Genomic DNA, 14,688 nt, shown 5'->3' with positions numbered 1-14,688 from the left:
TTCTCGAGTTGCGGCGGCATTCTCGAGTTACGACGGGGATCTCAGCCTTCCCCTGGGGTTGGCCCTGGGAAGCCCAATCTTCCCCTCGGGTTGCGAGGGAAAGCTGGGGGTTGCGCTCGAGTCACTGCAGGGCCGAAGAGACCTCACCTAGGCGTGTGTCCGGGACCTCATATTCCTCTCCAGGGAAGGCAGGGACCTCGGAGTTGCATTCCAGGCTCCCCCGGGGAGTCAGGCCTCGTCTCGAGGGGAAGCCAAGGACTCCGCTCTCCTCTCGAGTCGCGACGCGGGTCTCTTGGAGCCCCCTGAGCGGCCTCAAGGGAGTCCAGCCTCCTCTTCCGTTTGGAGAGAGGACCCGGGGTTGCTCTCCAGGCCATGCAGGAAAAGAAGGCCCTCAGCTGGCGAGGACGGGGGCGTCTCAGGGGTTTCCTCGAGCTGCGGCGCCCGTGGGGGTTTTCTCCCGAGGCACGACGAGGATCTCAGGGAGCCTCTCGTGCGGCGCCAGGGAAGTCAGGTCTCCATGCGCGTGGCGAGGGGGAGCGCGTCCTGGCTCTCGAGTCACGGGAGGGGACTAGGGCCTCGAGACGCGTTGAAGAAGGACTCTCGAGGTCTTTCTCGGGGGGCGGCGGGAAACCCTCGTGTCCCTCGCCTTCTGCCGGGGACCTTAGGGAACTTCCCAGGGTGCCTCTGAGAGGCGAGGGATCCTGTGGAGGTGGCGGGGCCCCTCGGGACTCCGCTGGGTCTGGCGCAACGGAAGAGGGCCTCACCTCGAGGGGAGGCAGGAACCTCAGGCTTCCTCTCCGTTTTGGACTGCGACCGCAGGGTCCCTGCAGAGTTGGGACAGGAGAGTCAGGCCTCGTCTTGTCTGAGGAAGGGAACCCCGCTGGCCTCTCGAGTTGCTCAGGGGGTCTCAGGCCCCCCGTCGAGCTGTGTGTGGAACCCGCGGGTCTTTGCGGACGATGCACGGGGGTGGCAGTGCCCCTTCGTGTTGTGCCTTCACCCACAGGGTTGCCTTCGAAGAGGGGTCCGGGCCTCGGGTCCTTCTCAAGAGCGGACCGGGGAATCGGGGGCGTTCGGCATGTGGCCCCACCCACGTGGCTCCTCTCGAATTTCCTCGTGAGACCAGCCTCACCCTGAGGGGCGCCGGGAAGGCCGGGAACCCCTTCCAGACCACGCAGGGGAATCGCCTCTCCTGTCGCGATCAGGAGGGGAGAAGGGGCTCAGAGGAAGCGGTGCCGGGACCCTCGGTGTTCCCCTCGGGGGACCCCGGCGTGTCGGGGACTTTTGGGGGTCGCAGGAAGGCTGTCAGGGACCGTTTCGCCCTTCAGGGCGGAACAGGGCACTTCCCTTGAGACGCCGTCGCGGGCAAGGGCCTCATCTTGCCAAGAGGTGGGAACCACGTGGTTTTTCTCGAGTTGCGGCGGCATTCTCGAGTTACGACGGGGATCTCAGCCTTCCCCTGGGGTTGGCCCTGGGAAGCCCAAACTTCCCCTCGGGTTGCGAGGGAAAGCTGGGGGTTGCGCTCGAGTCACTGCAGGGCCGAAGAGACCTCACCTAGGCGTGTGTCCGGGACCTCATATTCCTCTCCAGGGAAGGCAGGGACCTCGGGGTTGCATTCCAGGCTCCCCCGGGGAGTCAGGCCTCGTCTCGAGGGGAAGCCAAGGACTCCGCTCTCCTCTCGAGTCGCGACGCGGGTCTCTTGGAGCCCCCTGAGCGGCCGCAAGGGAGTCCAGCCTCCTCTTCCGTTTGGAGAGAGGACCCAGGATTGCTCTCCAGGCCATGCAGGAAAAGAAGGCCCTCAGCTGGCGAGGACGGGGGCGTCTCAGGGGTTTCCTCGAGCTGCGGCGCCCGTGGGGGTTTTCTCCCGAGGCACGACGAGGATCTCAGGGAGCCTCTCGTGCGGCGCCAGGGAAGTCAGGTCTCCATGCGCGTGGCGAGGGGGAGCGCGTCCTGGCTCTCGAGTCACGGGAGGGGACTAGGGCCTCGAGACGCGTTGAAGAAGGACTCTCGAGGTCTTTCTCGGGGGGCGGCGGGAAACCCTCGTGTCCCTCGCCTTCTGCCGGGGACCTTAGGGAACTTCCCAGGGTGCCTCTGAGAGGCGAGGGATCCTGTGGAGGTGGCGGGGCCCCTCGGGACTCCGCTGGGTCTGGCGCAACGGAAGAGGGCCTCACCTCGAGGGGAGGCAGGAACCTCAGGCTTCCTCTCCGTTTCGGACTGCGACCGCAGGGTCCCTGCAGAGTTGGGACAGGAGAGTCAGGCCTCGTCTTGTCTGAGGAAGGGAACCCCGCTGGCCTCTCGAGTTGCTCAGGGGGTCTCAGGCCCCCCGTCGAGCTGTGTGTGGAACCCGCGGGTCTTTGCGGACGATGCACGGGGGTGGCAGTGCCCCTTCGTGTTGTGCCTTCACCCACAGGGTTGCCTTCGAAGAGGGGTCCGGGCCTCGGGTCCTTCTCAAGAGCGGACCGGGGAATCGGGGGCGTTCGGCATGTGGCCCCACCCACGTGGCTCCTCTCGAATTTCCTCGTGAGACCGGCCTCACCCTGAGGGGCGCCGGGAAGGCCGGGAACCCCTTCCAGACCACGCAGGGGAATCGCCTCTCCTGTCGCGATCAGGAGGGGAGAAGGGGCTCAGAGGAAGCGGTGCCGGGACCCTCGGTGTTCCCCTCGGGGGACCCCGGCGTGTCGGTGGACTTTTGGGGGTCGCAGGAAGGCTGTCAGGGACCGTTTCGCCCTTCAGGGCGGAACAGGGCACTTCCCTTGAGACGCCGTCGCGGGCAAGGGCCTCATCTTGCCAAGAGGTGGGAACCACGTGGTTTTTCTCGAGTTGCGGCGGCATTCTCGAGTTACGACGGGGATCTCAGCCTTCCCCTGGGGTTGGCCCTGGGAAGCCCAATCTTCCCCTCGGGTTGCGAGGGAAAGCTGGGGGTTGCGCTCGAGTCACTGCAGGGCCCAAGAGACCTCACCTAGGCGTGTGTCCGGGACCTCATATTCCTCTCCAGGGAAGGCAGGGACCTCGGGGTTGCATTCCAGGCTCCCCCGGGGAGTCAGGCCTCGTCTCGAGGGGAAGCCAAGGACTCCGCTCTCCTCTCGAGTCGCGACGCGGGTCTCTTGGAGCCCCCTGAGCGGCCTCAAGGGAGTCCAGCCTCCTCTTCCGTTTGGAGAGAGGACCCGGGATTGCTCTCCAGGCCATGCAGGAAAAGAAGGCCCTCAGCTGGCGAGGACGGGGGCGTCTCAGGGGTTTCCTCGAGCTGCGGCGCCCGTGGGGGTTTTCTCCCGAGGCACGACGAGGATCTCAAGGAGCCTCTCGTGCGGCGCCAGGGAAGTCAGGTCTCCATGCGCGTGGCGAGGGGGAGCGCGTCCTGGCTCTCGAGTCACGGGAGGGGACTAGGGCCTCGAGACGCGTTGAAGAAGGACTCTCGAGGTCTTTCTCGGGGGGCGGCGGGAAACCCTCGTGTCCCTCGCCTTCTGCCGGGGACCTTAGGGAACTTCCCAGGGTGCCTCTGAGAGGCGAGGGATCCTGTGGAGGTGGCGGGGCCCCTCGGGACTCCGCTGGGTCTGGCGCAACGGAAGAGGGCTTCACCTCGAGGGGAGGCAGGAACCTCAGGCTTCCTCTCCGTTTCGGACTGCGACCGCAGGGTCCCTGCAGAGTTGGGACAGGAGAGTCAGGCCTCGTCTTGTCTGAGGAAGGGAACCCCGCTGGCCTCTCGAGTTGCTCAGGGGGTCTCAGGACGCCCGTCGCGCTGTGTGTGGAACCCGCGGGTCTTTGCGGACGATGCACGGGGGTGGCAGTGCCCCTTCGTGTTGTGCCTTCACCCACAGGGTTGCCTTCGAAGAGGGGTCCGGGCCTCGGGTCCTTCTCAAGAGCGGACCGGGGAATCGGGGGCGTTCGGTATGTGGCCCCACCCACGTGGCTCCTCTCGAATTTCCTCGTGAGACCGGCCTCACCCTGAGGGGCGCCGGGAAGGCCGGGAACCCCTTCCAGACCACGCAGGGGAATCGCCTCTCCTGTCGCGATCAGGAGGGGAGAAGGGGCTCAGAGGAAGCGGTGCCGGGACCCTCGGTGTTCCCCTCGGGGGACCCCGGCGTGTCGGGGGACTTTTGGGGGTCGCAGGAAGGCTGTCAGGGACCGTTTCGCCCTTCAGGGCGGAACAGGGCACTTCCCTTGAGACGCCGTCGCGGGCAAGGGCCTCATCTTGCCAAGAGGTGGGAACCACGTGGTTTTTCTCGAGTTGCGGCGGCATTCTCGAGTTACGACGGGGATCTCAGCCTTCCCCTGGGGTTGGCCCTGGGAAGCCCAATCTTCCCCTCGGGTTGCGAGGGAAAGCTGGGGGTTGCGCTCGAGTCACTGCAGGGCCCAAGAGACCTCACCTAGGCGTGTGTCCGGGACCTCATATTCCTCTCCAGGGAAGGCAGGGACCTCGGGGTTGCATTCCAGGCTCCCCCGGGGAGTCAGGCCTCATCTCGAGGGGAAGCCAAGGACTCCGCTCTCCTCTCGAGTCGCGACGCGGGTCTCTTGGAGCCCCCTGAGCGGCCTCAAGGGAGTCCAGCCTCCTCTTCCGTTTGGAGAGAGGACCCGGGATTGCTCTCCAGGCCATGCAGGAAAAGAAGGCCCTCAGCTGGCGAGGACGGGGGCGTCTCAGGGGTTTCCTCGAGCCGCGGCGCCCGTGGGGGTTTTCTCCCGAGGCACGACGAGGATCTCAGGGAGCCTCTCGTGCGGCGCCAGGGAAGTCAGGTCTCCATGCGCGTGGCGAGGGGGAGCGCGTCCTGGCTCTCGAGTCACGGGAGGGGACTAGGGCCTCGAGACGCGTTGAAGAAGGACTCTCGAGGTCTTTCTCGGGGGGCGGCGGGAAACCCTCGTGTCCCTCGCCTTCTGCCGGGGACCTTAGGGAACTTCCCAGGGTGCCTCTGAGAGGCGAGGGATCCTGTGGAGGTGGCGGGGCCCCTCGGGACTCCGCTGGGTCTGGCGCAACGGAAGAGGGCCTCACCTCGAGGGGAGGCAGGAACCTCAGGCTTCCTCTCCGTTTCGGACTGCGACCGCAGGGTCCCTGCAGAGTTGGGACAGGAGAGTCAGGCCTAGTCTTGTCTGAGGAAGGGAACCCCGCTGGCCTCTCGAGTTGCTCAGGGGGTCTCAGGCCCCCCGTCGAGCTGTGTGTGGAACCCGCGGGTCTTTGCGGACGATGCACGGGGGTGGCAGTGCCCCTTCGTGTTGTGCCTTCACCCACAGGGTTGCCTTCGAAGAGGGGTCCGGGCCTCGGGTCCTTCTCAAGAGCGGACCGGGGAATCGGGGGCGTTCGGCATGTGGCCCCACCCACGTGGCTCCTCTCGAATTTCCTCGTGAGACCGGCCTCACCCTGAGGGGCGCCGGGAAGGCCGGGAACCCCTTCCAGACCACGCAGGGGAATCGCCTCTCCTGTCGCGATCAGGAGGGGAGAAGGGGCTCAGAGGAAGCGGTGCCGGGACCCTCGGTGTTCCCCTCGGGGGACCCCGGCGTGTCGGGGGACTTTTGGGGGTCGCAGGAAGGCTGTCAGGGACCGTTTCGCCCTTCAGGGCGGAACAGGGCACTTCCCTTGAGACGCCGTCGCGGGCAAGGGCCTCATCTTGCCAAGAGGTGGGAACCACGTGGTTTTTCTCGAGTTGCGGCGGCATTCTCGAGTTACGACGGGGATCTCAGCCTTCCCCTGGGGTTGGCCCTGGGAAGCCCAATCTTCCCCTCGGGTTGCGAGGGAAAGCTGGGGGTTGCGCTCGAGTCACTGCAGGGCCCAAGAGACCTCACCTAGGCGTGTGTCCGGGACCTCATATTCCTCTCCAGGGAAGGCAGGGACCTCGGGGTTGCATTCCAGGCTCCCCCGGGGAGTCAGGCCTCATCTCGAGGGGAAGCCAAGGACTCCGCTCTCCTCTCGAGTCGCGACGCGGGTCTCTTGGAGCCCCCTGAGCGGCCTCAAGGGAGTCCAGCCTCCTCTTCCGTTTGGAGAGAGGACCCGGGATTGCTCTCCAGGCCATGCAGGAAAAGAAGGCCCTCAGCTGGCGAGGACGGGGGCGTCTCAGGGGTTTCCTCGAGCTGCGGCGCCCGTGGGGGTTTTCTCCCGAGGCACGACGAGGATCTCAGGGAGCCTCTCGTGCGGCGCCAGGGAAGTCAGGTCTCCATGCGCGTGGCGAGGGGGAGCGCGTCCTGGCTCTCGAGTCACGGGAGGGGACTAGGGCCTCGAGACGCGTTGAAGAAGGACTCTCGAGGTCTTTCTCGGGGGGCGGCGGGAAACCCTCGTGTCCCTCGCCTTCTGCCGGGGACCTTAGGGAACTTCCCAGGGTGCCTCTGAGAGGCGAGGGATCCTGTGGAGGTGGCGGGGCCCCTCGGGACTCCGCTGGGTCTGGCGCAACGGAAGAGGGCCTCACCTCGAGGGGAGGCAGGAACCTCAGGCTTCCTCTCCGTTTCGGACTGCGACCGCAGGGTCCCTGCAGAGTTGGGACAGGAGAGTCAGGCCTCGTCTTGTCTGAGGAAGGGAACCCCGCTGGCCTCTCGAGTTGCTCAGGGGGTCTCAGGCCCCCCGTCGAGCTGTGTGTGGAACCCGCGGGTCTTTGCGGACGATGCACGGGGGTGGCAGTGCCCCTTCGTGTTGTGCCTTCACCCACAGGGTTGCCTTCGAAGAGGGGTCCGGGCCTCGGGTCCTTCTCAAGAGCGGACCGGGGAATCGGGGGCGTTCGGCATGTGGCCCCACCCACGTGGCTCCTCTCGAATTTCCTCGTGAGACCGGCCTCACCCTGAGGGGCGCCGGGAAGGCCGGGAACCCCTTCCAGACCACGCAGGGGAATCGCCTCTCCTGTCGCGATCAGGAGGGGAGAAGGGGCTCAGAGGAAGCGGTGCCGGGACCCTCGGTGTTCCCCTCGGGGGACCCCGGCGTGTCGGGGGACTTTTGGGGGTCGCAGGAAGGCTGTCAGGGACCGTTTCGCCCTTCAGGGCGGAACAGGGCACTTCCCTTGAGACGCCGTCGCGGGCAAGGGCCTCATCTTGCCAAGAGGTGGGAACCACGTGGTTTTTCTTGAGTTGCGGCGGCATTCTCGAGTTACGACGGGGATCTCAGCCTTCCCCTGGGGTTGGCCCTGGGAAGCCCAATCTTCCCCTCGGGTTGCGAGGGAAAGCTGGGGGTTGCGCTCGAGTCACTGCAGGGCCCAAGAGACCTCACCTAGGCGTGTGTCCGGGACCTCATATTCCTCTCCAGGGAAGGCAGGGACCTCGGGGTTGCATTCCAGGCTCCCCCGGGGAGTCAGGCCTCGTCTCGAGGGGAAGCCAAGGACTCCGCTCTCCTCTCGAGTCGCGACGCGGGTCTCTTGGAGCCCCCTGAGCGGCCTCAAGGGAGTCCAGCCTCCTCTTCCGTTTGGAGAGAGGACCCGGGATTGCTCTCCAGGCCATGCAGGAAAAGAAGGCCCTCAGCTGGCGAGGACGGGGGCGTCTCAGGGGTTTCCTCGAGCTGCGGCGCCCGTGGGGGTTTTCTCCCGAGGCACGACGAGGATCTCAGGGAGCCTCTCGTGCGGCGCCAGGGAAGTCAGGTCTCCATGCGCGTGGCGAGGGGGAGCGCGTCCTGGCTCTCGAGTCACGGGAGGGGACTAGGGCCTCGAGACGCGTTGAAGAAGGACTCTCGAGGTCTTTCTCGGGGGGCGGCGGGAAACCCTCGTGTCCCTCGCCTTCTGCCGGGGACCTTAGGGAACTTCCCAGGGTGCCTCTGAGAGGCGAGGGATCCTGTGGAGGTGGCGGGGCCCCTCGGGACTCCGCTGGGTCTGGCGCAACGGAAGAGGGCCTCACCTCGAGGGGAGGCAGGAACCTCAGGCTTCCTCTCCGTTTCGGACTGCGACCGCAGGGTCCCTGCAGAGTTGGGACAGGAGAGTCAGGCCTCGTCTTGTCTGAGGAAGGGAACCCCGCTGGCCTCTCGAGTTGCTCAGGGGGTCTCAGGCCCCCCGTCGAGCTGTGTGTGGAACCCGCGGGTCTTTGCGGACGATGCACGGGGGTGGCAGTGCCCCTTCGTGTTGTGCCTTCACCCACAGGGTTGCCTTCGAAGAGGGGTCCGGGCCTCGGGTCCTTCTCAAGAGCGGACCGGGGAATCGGGGGCGTTCGGCATGTGGCCCCACCCACGTGGCTCCTCTCGAATTTCCTCGTGAGACCGGCCTCACCCTGAGGGGCGCCGGGAAGGCCGGGAACCCCTTCCAGACCACGCAGGGGAATCGCCTCTCCTGTCGCGATCAGGAGGGGAGAAGGGGCTCAGAGGAAGCGGTGCCGGGACCCTCGGTGTTCCCCTCGGGGGACCCCGGCGTGTCGGGGGACTTTTGGGGGTCGCAGGAAGGCTGTCAGGGACCGTTTCGCCCTTCAGGGCGGAACAGGGCACTTCCCTTGAGACGCCGTCGCGGGCAAGGGCCTCATCTTGCCAAGAGGTGGGAACCACGTGGTTTTTCTCGAGTTGCGGCGGCATTCTCGAGTTACGACGGGGATCTCAGCCTTCCCCTGGGGTTGGCCCTGGGAAGCCCAATCTTCCCCTCGGGTTGCGAGGGAAAGCTGGGGGTTGCGCTCGAGTCACTGCAGGGCCCAAGAGACCTCACCTAGGCGTGTGTCCGGGACCTCATATTCCTCTCCAGGGAAGGCAGGGACCTCGGGGTTGCATTCCAGGCTCCCCCGGGGAGTCAGGCCTCGTCTCGAGGGGAAGCCAAGGACTCCGCTCTCCTCTCGAGTCGCGACGCGGGTCTCTTGGAGCCCCCTGAGCGGCCTCAAGGGAGTCCAGCCTCCTCTTCCGTTTGGAGAGAGGACCCGGGATTGCTCTCCAGGCCATGCAGGAAAAGAAGGCCCTCAGCTGGCGAGGACGGGGGCGTCTCAGGGGTTTCCTCGAGCTGCGGCGCCCGTGGGGGTTTTCTCCCGAGGCACGACGAGGATCTCAGGGAGCCTCTCGTGCGGCGCCAGGGAAGTCAGGTCTCCATGCGCGTGGCGAGGGGGAGCGCGTCCTGGCTCTCGAGTCACGGGAGGGGACTAGGGCCTCGAGACGCGTTGAAGAAGGACTCTCGAGGTCTTTCTCGGGGGGCGGCGGGAAACCCTCGTGTCCCTCGCCTTCTGCCGGGGACCTTAGGGAACTTCCCAGGGTGCCTCTGAGAGGCGAGGGATCCTGTGGAGGTGGCGGGGCCCCTCGGGACTCCGCTGGGTCTGGCGCAACGGAAGAGGGCCTCACCTCGAGGGGAGGCAGGAACCTCAGGCTTCCTCTCCGTTTCGGACTGCGACCGCAGGGTCCCTGCAGAGTTGGGACAGGAGAGTCAGGCCTCGTCTTGTCTGAGGAAGGGAACCCCGCTGGCCTCTCGAGTTGCTCAGGGGGTCTCAGGCCCCCCGTCGAGCTGTGTGTGGAACCCGCGGGTCTTTGCGGACGATGCACGGGGGTGGCAGTGCCCCTTCGTGTTGTGCCTTCACCCACAGGGTTGCCTTCGAAGAGGGGTCCGGGCCTCGGGTCCTTCTCAAGAGCGGACCGGGGAATCGGGGGCGTTCGGCATGTGGCCCCACCCACGTGGCTCCTCTCGAATTTCCTCGTGAGACCGGCCTCACCCTGAGGGGCGCCGGGAAGGCCGGGAACCCCTTCCAGACCACGCAGGGGAATCGCCTCTCCTGTCGCGATCAGGAGGGGAGAAGGGGCTCAGAGGAAGCGGTGCCGGGACCCTCGGTGTTCCCCTCGGGGGACCCCGGCGTGTCGGGGGACTTTTGGGGGTCGCAGGAAGGCTGTCAGGGACCGTTTCGCCCTTCAGGGCGGAACAGGGCACTTCCCTTGAGACGCCGTCGCGGGCAAGGGCCTCATCTTGCCAAGAGGTGGGAACCACGTGGTTTTTCTCGAGTTGCGGCGGCATTCTCGAGTTACGACGGGGATCTCAGCCTTCCCCTGGGGTTGGCCCTGGGAAGCCCAATCTTCCCCTCGGGTTGCGAGGGAAAACTGTGGGTTGGGCTCGAGTCACTGCAGGGCCGAAGAGACCTCACCTAGGCGTGTGTCCGGGACCTCATGTTCCTCTCCAGGGAAGGCAGGGACCTCGGGGTTGCATTCCAGGCTCCCCCGGGGAGTCAGGCCTCGTCTCGAGGGGAAGCCAAGGACTCCGCTCTCCTCTCGAGTCGCGACGCGGGTCTCTTGGAGCCCCCTGAGCGGCCTCAAGGGAGTCCAGCCTCCTCTTCCGTTTGGAGAGAGGACCCGGGATTGCTCTCCAGGCCATGCAGGAAAAGAAGGCCCTCAGCTGGCGAGGACGGGGGCGTCTCAGGGGTTTCCTCGAGCTGCGGCGCCCGTGGGGGTTTTCTCCCGAGGCACGACGAGGATCTCAGGGAGCCTCTCGTGCGGCGCCAGGGAAGTCAGGTCTCCATGCGCGTGGCGAGGGGGAGCGCGTCCTGGCTCTCGAGTCACGGGAGGGGACTAGGGCCTCGAGACGCGTTGAAGAAGGACTCTCGAGGTCTTTCTCGGGGGGCGGCGAGAAACCCTCGTGTCCCTCGCCTTCTGCCGGGGACCTTAGGGAACTTCCCAGGGTGCCTCTGAGAGGCGAGGGATCCTGTGGAGGTGGCGGGGCCCCTCGGGACTCCGCTGGGTCTGGCGCAACGGAAGAGGGCCTCACCTCGAGGGGAGGCAGGAACCTCAGGCTTCCTCTCCGTTTCGGACTGCGACCGCAGGGTCCCTGCAGAGTTGGGACAGGAGAGTCAGGCCTCGTCTTGTCTGAGGAAGGGAACCCCGCTGGCCTCTCGAGTTGCTCAGGGGGTCTCAGGCCCCCCGTCGAGCTGTGTGTGGAACCCGCGGGTCTTTGCGGACGATGCAGGGGGGTGGCAGTGCCCCTTCGTGTTGTGCCTTCACCCACAGGGTTGCCTTCGAAGAGGGGTCCGGGCCTCGGGTCCTTCTCAAGAGCGGACCGGGGAATCGGGGGCGTTCGGCATGTGGCCCCACCCACGTGGCTCCTCTCGAATTTCCTCGTGAGACCGGCCTCACCCTGAGGGGCGCCGGGAAGGCCGGGAACCCCTTCCAGACCACGCAGGGGAATCGCCTCTCCTGTCGCGATCAGGAGGGGAGAAGGGGCTCAGAGGAAGCGGTGCCGGGACCCTCGGTGTTCCCCTCGGGGGACCCCGGCGTGTCGGGGGACTTTTGGGGGTCGCAGGAAGGCTGTCAGGGACCGTTTCGCCCTTCAGGGCGGAACAGGGCACTTCCCTTGAGACGCCGTCGCGGGCAAGGGCCTCATCTTGCCAAGAGGTGGGAACCACGTGGTTTTTCTCGAGTTGCGGCGGCATTCTCGAGTTACGACGGGGATCTCAGCCTTCCCCTGGGGTTGGCCCTGGGAAGCCCAATCTTCCCCTCGGGTTGCAAGGGAAAGCTGGGGGTTGCGCTCGAGTCACTGCAGGGCCCAAGAGACCTCACCTAGGCGTGTGTCCGGGACCTCATATTCCTCTCCAGGGAAGGCAGGGACCTCGGGGTTGCATTCCAGGCTCCCCCGGGGAGTCAGGCCTCGTCTCGAGGGGAAGCCAAGGACTCCGCTCTCCTCTCGAGTCGCGACGCGGGTCTCTTGGAGCCCCCTGAGCGGCCTCAAGGGAGTCCAGCCTCCTCTTCCGTTTGGAGAGAGGACCCGGGGTTGCTCTCCAGGCCATGCAGGAAAAGAAGGCCCTCAGCTGGCGAGGACGGGGGCGTCTCAGGGGTTTCCTCGAGCTGCGGCGCCCGTGGGGGTTTTCTCCCGAGGCACGACGAGGATCTCAGGGAGCCTCTCGTGCGGCGCCAGGGAAGTCAGGTCTCCATGCGCGTGGCGAGGGGGAGCGCGTCCTGGCTCTCGAGTCACGGGAGGGGACTAGGGCCTCGAGACGCGTTGAAGAAGGACTCTCGAGGTCTTTCTCGGGGGGCGGCGGGAAACCCTCGTGTCCCTCGCCTTCTGCCGGGGACCTTAGGGAACTTGCCAGGGTGCCTCTGAGAGGCGAGGGATCCTGTGGAGGTGGCGGGGCCCCTCGGGACTCCGCTGGGTCTGGCGCAACGGAAGAGGGCCTCACCTCGAGGGGAGGCAGGAACCTCAGGCTTCCTCTCCGTTTCGGACTGCGACCGCAGGGTCCCTGCAGAGTTGGGACAGGAGAGTCAGGCCTCGTCTTGTCTGAGGAAGGGAACCCCGCTGGCCTCTCGAGTTGCTCAGGGGGTCTCAGGCCCCCCGTCGAGCTGTGTGTGGAACCCGCGGGTCTTTGCGGACGATGCACGGGGGTGGCAGTGCCCCTTCGTGTTGTGCCTTCACCCACAGGGTTGCCTTCGAAGAGGGGTCCGGGCCTCGGGTCCTTCTCAAGAGCGGACCGGGGAATCGGGGGCGTTCGGCATGTGGCCCCACCCACGTGGCTCCTCTCGAATTTCCTCGTGAGACCGGCCTCACCCTGAGGGGCGCCGGGAAGGCCGGGAACCCCTTCCAGACCACGCAGGGGAATCGCCTCTCCTGTCGCGATCAGGAGGGGAGAAGGGGCTCAGAGGAAGCGGTGCCGGGACCCTCGGTGTTCCCCTCGGTGGACCCCGGCGTGTCGGGGGACTTTTGGGGGTCGCAGGAAGGCTGTCAGGGACCGTTTCGCCCTTCAGGGCGGAACAGGGCACTTCCCTTGAGACGCCGTCGCGGGCAAGGGCCTCATCTTGCCAAGAGGTGGGAACCACGTGGTTTTTCTCGAGTTGCGGCGGCATTCTCGAGTTACGACGGGGATCTCAGCCTTCCCCTGGGGTTGGCCCTGGGAAGCCCAATCTTCCCCTCGGGTTGCGAGGGAAAGCTGGGGGTTGCGCTCGAGTCACTGCAGGGCCCAAGAGACCTCACCTAGGCGTGTGTCCGGGACCTCATGTTCCTCTCCAGGGAAGGCAGGGACCTCGGGGTTGCATTCCAGGCTCCCCCGGGGAGTCAGGCCTCGTCTCGAGGGGAAGCCAAGGACTCCGCTCTCCTCTCGAGTCGCGACGCGGGTCTCTTGGAGCCCCCTGAGCGGCCTCAAGGGAGTCCAGCCTCCTCTTCCGTTTGGAGAGAGGACCCGGGATTGCTCTCCAGGCCATGCAGGAAAAGAAGGCCCTCAGCTGGCGAGGACGGGGGCGTCTCAGGGGTTTCCTCGAGCTGCGGCGCCCGTGGGGGTTTTCTCCCGAGGCACGACGAGGATCTCAGGGAGCCTCTCGTGCGGCGCCAGGGAAGTCAGGTCTCCATGCGCGTGGCGAGGGGGAGCGCGTCCTGGCTCTCGAGTCACGGGAGGGGACTAGGGCCTCGAGACGCGTTGAAGAAGGACTCTCGAGGTCTTTCTCGGGGGGCGGCGGGAAACCCTCGTGTCCCTCGCCTTCTGCCGGGGACCTTAGGGAACTTCCCAGGGTGCCTCTGAGAGGCGAGGGATCCTGTGGAGGTGGCGGGGCCCCTCGGGACTCCGCTGGGTCTGGCGCAACGGAAGAGGGCCTCACCTCGAGGGGAGGCAGGAACCTCAGGCTTCCTCTCCGTTTCGGACTGCGACCGCAGGGTCCCTGCAGAGTTGGGACAGGAGAGTCAGGCCTCGTCTTGTCTGAGGAAGGGAACCCCGCTGGCCTCTCGAGTTGCTCAGGGGGTCTCAGGCCCCCCGTCGAGCTGTGTGTGGAACCCGCGGGTCTTTGCGGACGATGCACGGGGGTGGCAGTGCCCCTTCGTGTTGTGCCTTCACCCACAGGGTTGCCTTCGAAGAGGGGTCCGGGCCTCGGGTCCTTCTCAAGAGCGGACCGGGGAATCGGGGGCGTTCGGCATGTGGCCCCACCCACGTGGCTCCTCTCGAATTTCCTCGTGAGACCGGCCTCACCCTGAGGGGCGCCGGGAAGGCCGGGAACCCCTTCCAGACCACGCAGGGGAATCGCCTCTCCTGTCGCGATCAGGAGGGGAGAAGGGGCTCAGAGGAAGCGGTGCCGGGACCCTCGGTGTTCCCCTCGGGGGACCCCGGCGTGTCGGGGGACTTTTGGGGGTCGCAGGAAGGCTGTCAGGGACCGTTTCGCCCTTCAGGGCGGAACAGGGCACTTCCCTTGAGACGCCGTCGCGGGCAAGGGCCTCATCTTGCCAAGAGGTGGGAACCACGTGGTTTTTCTCGAGTTGCGGCGGCATTCTCGAGTTACGACGGGGATCTCAGCCTTCCCCTGGGGTTGGCCCTGGGAAGCCCAATCTTCCCCTCGGGTTGCGAGGGAAAGCTGGGGGTTGCGCTCGAGTCACTGCAGGGCCCAAGAGACCTCACCTAGGCGTGTGTCCGGGACCTCATGTTCCTCTCCAGGGAAGGCAGGGACCTCGGGGTTGCATTCCAGGCTCCCCCGGGGAGTCAGGCCTCGTCTCGAGGGGAAGCCAAGGACTCCGCTCTCCTCTCGAGTCGCGACGCGGGTCTCTTGGAGCCCCCTGAGCGGCCTCAAGGGAGTCCAGCCTCCTCTTCCGTTTGGAGAGAGGACCCGGGGTTGCTCTCCAGGCCATGCAGGAAAAGAAGGCCCTCAGCTGGCGAGGACGGGGGCGTCTCAGGGGTTTCCTCGAGCTGCGGCGCCCGTGGGGGTTTTCTCCCGAGGCACGACGAGGATCTCAGGGAGCCTCTCGTGCGGCGCCAGGGAAGTCAGGTCTCCATGCGCGTGGCGAGGGGGAGCGCGTCCTGGCTCTCGAGTCACGGGAGGGGACTAGGGCCTCGAGACGCGTTGAAGAAGGACTCTCGAGGTCTTTCTCGGGGGGCGGCGGGAAACCCTCGTGT

Source organism: Bubalus kerabau, chromosome 12 (genome assembly GCF_029407905.1).
Source record: "Bubalus kerabau isolate K-KA32 ecotype Philippines breed swamp buffalo chromosome 12, PCC_UOA_SB_1v2, whole genome shotgun sequence".
Classification (NCBI taxonomy): domain Eukaryota; kingdom Metazoa; phylum Chordata; class Mammalia; order Artiodactyla; family Bovidae; genus Bubalus; species Bubalus kerabau.
The sequence above is the reverse complement of the archived record's forward strand: the minus strand, read 5'-3'. Positions refer to the sequence as shown.